This window comes from Suricata suricatta, chromosome 14 (assembly GCF_006229205.1).
Source record: "Suricata suricatta isolate VVHF042 chromosome 14, meerkat_22Aug2017_6uvM2_HiC, whole genome shotgun sequence".
Lineage (NCBI taxonomy): Eukaryota > Metazoa > Chordata > Mammalia > Carnivora > Herpestidae > Suricata > Suricata suricatta.
This window is the reverse complement of record NC_043713.1, coordinates 25946377-25951406: the sequence shown is the minus strand read 5'-3', so window position 1 is coordinate 25951406 and position 5030 is coordinate 25946377. Positions and strand designations below refer to the sequence as shown.

General features: G+C 45.4%; 1 pseudogene; it reads right to left on the bottom strand.

The window, feature by feature from the left end:
- On the bottom strand, positions 1-1273 carry LOC115278051 (annotated as a pseudogene).
- Positions 1274-5030: the final 3757 nt, after the last annotated feature.

The window sequence follows — 5030 nt, the reverse complement described above, 5'->3', positions numbered from 1 at the left end:
CTATCCATCAACTTTATGAAGTAACTTTAGTCCCAAAGAAAGACTGTTGTTCTTTTAAGAAATGGGTCTTCTTGAGTTATAAACTTTAACACCATTTTGTATTGAAGAGCGAGAATATTTAGTGAGTAATGTACCTATGGTTTGCTTCTCTCCACACAAATCTTGAATATACGGAGCAATGTCTTCTTCTGTTCACTTTTCCCTCAGGGAGAAGAGACTATTAAAATGTTCTTGATTATCCTCAGGTAGATCATCTACTTTTAGCAAAAATATGATTTCTGGTCTTGACTGTCTATCCACCAAGGCTAAACCCTTAAGTTGATCAAGCGTGGTGATCATTCCTTCAGGAACACTCTGTTGCCACACTTCCTCAAACTCGGCCAGATTAAATTTCACTGCATTCTGAAGCAGCATCTGTGCTGTCGCTCGGCATATCTTATCAGCACTCAATTCAAAATAAACTTCGCCTTCCTCTACATATCTCTTTCCATAACATTTAAGGCAGTGTTCAATCATTTCCTCTGGCTCCAATGGTCCAAGTTCCTGAAGGCACGTATTCAAAGGAACTTTACCAAAAGACCAAGATTCAGAGTCCACAAGCTGAGTTATGTGATTCAGAAGTTTCATCTCATAATCAAAGTCAAGAATCCTCCAATAACCTTCAATCTCACAGGCATTTAGAACTTGTAACTGGGCCATTATTTCTTCCTCACTTGCCTGAATTTGATCAAGCAAATCTTCAGTTGTATATTTTGAATGATTGGAATCCTCTTTTTGACTGTCGGGTCCTTCGTAGGCATTTTCCATCAAAAGCTTCTTTAGCTTCTTTAATTTAGGTCTGCATCTTCTTAATTCCCAATAATTATTAGAAAAACCAAAGATCTCAGTATGAATAATGTTACAGTGTGTTTCTTCCGTCTTCAGCTGGTCAGGAGTTTTACAACCAGGAATGAAAAGCAACATATTGGAAGTGTCTGCTATTTTCAAGTCATACGTTTTGTCTTTACTGCACAGCACAGCCTGCTTGTCTTTATCACCACGAATCACAAGACTGTGCCCGGCCTCCAGCTGCTGGCACAGCGAGGGCTCCAGCTCCAGCAGGCAGAAGTCGCCGGCGGCGGCGCCGGCCCCGGGGCCGAAGCCCAGGCAGTGCACGGCCGGCAGCAGCTCGGCCGCGTTCAGCTTGGCGATCTGGAGCGTCGCGTCCACCTCCTCGCGGGTCCTCCTCATGGCTGTGCGGCCCCGGGGCTCCCGCCGCGTCCCGGAGGAGGCCCTGGGGGGGGACTCGAGGGCACCAGCTGGGCGCTCGGCCCGGAGCCCAGGTTGGGTTTTAATCCAATAGGACTGGTGTCCTTTTGTGAAGAGGAAAACACAGTAGGGGAGGAAAAAATTTTTTCCCTCTACCCATTTTAGGATCTTTTCCTAGTGCCCAGTAAACTAAGCTGAGAAAAGAAAACATCAGTTTATTAGCATGTGCAGGGTATGCAAAGAGGGGAGCACCCAGCCATGAGTAGCTCAAGAGGGTGCTCAGAATGTGGACTTATATTGCATCTCAACAAAAGAACCATACTTTTTAGAGATGTGACAAGACACAGGAAAAGGACTTTGAGCAGCAAGTTGTGGGCAGGAAATACAGAGAGGAACCAATGGCAGACAGGGCTAGTTAGGAATGCTTGTTACACAGATTCTTCTCATGTCTGGGCTGATAAGGGCCTGACCTTGTTGCTGGTGACCAAGTTCTGTCTTTTCTGGCAGAGAGGGGAGAAGAGGCACTTACAAACTTATGTCCTGCTTTTAGGCCAGTAAGCGGAGGGCAGAGAGCTTTTCTTGTACCTGCTTCTCAAAGGTCTTCAGCTTAAGATGATCCTTATGCCAGAGTGGCATATTTTGGGGTGGCCTGTTCTGCAACCCTTCAGCACCCTGGGAACAGAGAGACATGCAGGGAAAAGTTCATGCCAAGACAGAGGCAGAGATTAGAGTCACTCAGTTGGAATCCAAGGAGGACCAAGAAGTCAGTCAGTGGCCTCTGTCAGAAGTTGAATGTTTGTATACCATGCCCCCCAACTTCCCCACTCATATTTTGAAGCCTTAACCCCAGTGTGACTGTATTAGGACATGAGGCCTCTAAGGAGAAATTAACGCTAAATAAGGACATAACGGTGGGGCCCAAGTCTTGTAGGATTAGTGTCCTTACAAGAAGAGACACTAGAGAGTTTTCTCTCTATATAGACCTTTCTGTCTATCTCTCTCTGCACCTCCTAAAAAGAAAACCCAAATAAGGACAGAGTAGCCCTCTACAAGGCAAGAAGAGAGCTCATGCCAGAAGCTGAACCCTGCCAGAGCCTTGATCTTGGACTTTCCAGTCTAGGGCCAAAAGTAAAAGCTTGAGACACTCTGCCCTAGGCTAAGCCATCCACTTTGGACATGAAAGACGGACTTGGGAAAGACCAGACAAACCGTTCATTGATGAGATGATTACTAATTCCCATTCCCTCAAAGTTGTGTGTAAGAAGGCTAATCTTAGTTATGAATGAGAATGATCCTACTGTTATTGAAACAAGGAGAGACAACTTTGTAGGTAGAATCCCAAGCATAGATGTTGATCAGGACCACGCTCAAAGCTTACCTGAGAGGCACATGGAAAGCACAGAGGGACCCGGGACAGGGAGGGTTGAGAAAGGTGATTGGGGATTTTGTTACCCAGGATGTTTGGGCTGTTTGGGCTGTTGAATGAAGGGAGGGCTTTGAAACACAGTCTCAGTGTAATTCAATCCCAAATCACAAGTTCTAATAAAACAATGGGACATGAATGGGATCCTGGGCTGGGCTGGGAGAAAGTTACCAGGAGTGGGTGTCTCCATAGTGTCAGACTCAGGATTTGAGCCTCTCAGTCAGTAATGAGCACCTCAGTTTTGGAATGTTCTAGCAAAGACTGGATGTCCAGCAGCTGAGAATGCATCTAAGAAGTTTCTGCTCTGGGTAGGGTGCTGGGTCAATTCCCTTTCTCACTGGGAGACTCTGATATTCTGCAAAAATAACTTGATGTCTTAACATGGGTCTTTTAGGGGGTGGAGGTGTGGAATGAGAAATAAACAAGAAATGGAGTGGGGAATGGACTTTAAAAATGGATAATTATAAGCTAAAGGAGTCAGAGCTGAGGCCATGGATTCTTGGGACAAAAAGGGTGGTTGACCCAGTTGAGAATGTGTGTAAGAGGTTTCTGCTCTGAGTAGGGTGCTGGATCAATTCCCTTTCTCACTGAGATGACCTTGGTTTTGGGGTTGAGGACAGAGACGGGAGACTATGGTAGAATGTGGCTCTCTCTAGAGATTGTCTGAAAGCTCCGTTGGTGCTCAGTTCTGGGGGATTAGGAGCAATTCTGCCCCAGGCGAGTGTTGGACCAGATGACCTCTCAAGATTCCTTCTCTTCTAATGATTCCGGGAAGACATTTCTCATTGTGTTGACAGTCCTGAAATGTCTTTTCTTAATGGGGAATTTATCTGCTGGATTCAATTTAACTGTTGCATTTGTATTTTGTACATGCACCTGCCCTGGGGCAATGGTTACATTTTAAATAAATCAAATAAATCAATAAATATGATACGCCTCACTTTAATCATTACATAATGCAAAAAATTATGATAATGCCACATTAAGTTGCAAATTAAGACATGCAAAAGTAAGGAAATGTGGAAATGAATGTTCTGCCGGCAACATTAACTCCCCTGCCTTGTAATGTGTTACAATAAAGTCTATATTTATATCTGCCTACCTAGCAGTCTCCCATGCAGCACGGGCCACTGTGGAGGGTTCCTGCCATTATGAACCTTAACTTTTGTGTCTGATGACTTGCTGTAAACGTACCATCTTCCATGAGCATCAGCTGGCTCCTGCCGGGAGGAGGGAAGGAGGTGACAATGGTGGCACAGGTTTTGAGAAAAACCGCCTGGCTTGGGAATCCCCAGTTCTGCCTCTGAGGAGCTGTGTGACCTTCCCAATTCACTCAGCTCTCTGGATGTCTGTTTCCTCAACTGCATAACACGCAGTTTAAAAACACGGATTGAAAAATCTGTCCGGGGCCTCTGCATCTTTGCCTCCCACACCTTCCACGCCAGTATTGACCAGGGTAGTCTCATTTTGATCTGTTTTAATTAATTAATTTATTTTATTTATTTTGAGAGAGAGCAGGGGAGGGGCAGAGAGAGAGGTGGGGAGAGAGAGAAGCCGATGCAGCCTCTGAGCTGTCAGCACGGAGCCCAAGGCAGGGCTCAAACCCATACACCGTGAGATCATGACCTGAGCTGGTATTAAGAGTTGGATGCTCAACCGACTGAGCCACCCAGATGCCCCTTGAGCCACCCAGATGCCCCAATAGTGATACATTTAAATGGATTAAGCATTTTCCTCTCTGGACCAAATAACCTTACATCTTTTTGCTTGCAGAGAACCTGAAAGAGAATTACACGTAAGTGCCCTACCTTTCCTGGCTCTGTATTCCCACTGCCTAGGGGATTAAATAAAAATCTTTCACTCTTCACAACCCACCAACATTGCACACAGCGAAGTGTTCTTTGCTGTTGACCATTCCCACATTACAGGAGAGACTGGGCAGGAGGAATGTGCTGGGTGCATGGGGAAAGGGGCTGGCCTAGGGGGCAAGGAGAGGTTCATGAAGCCCAAATGAATGTTGAAGCCCAAGCTTTGGGGCACCAAAATTTTGCCAAAAATGGGATCTGCAAAAAGGGACCTAAGAGCCTCACCAAAATCAACAAGGCCCAGGAGAAGAAGATGTCAGTTGTGTTGTTTACTGCTCCCTTAGTTCTTTTGGAAGCTCATCAGTGTCACTTAAAGCCATCCTCTCACCAGGGCTTAGAGATTTTGAGTACCAGGACTGGCATTATTTGGGATCAAACTGGTAAAAATGTAATTTTTGTGTGTGTTTGTTTTACTCAAAAAACTACTGAGTGAGGTTCATAATCCCTTGGGCTGCACCCCAAGGAGTCTTGTGTTTTTTAGACTCCACTTTCTG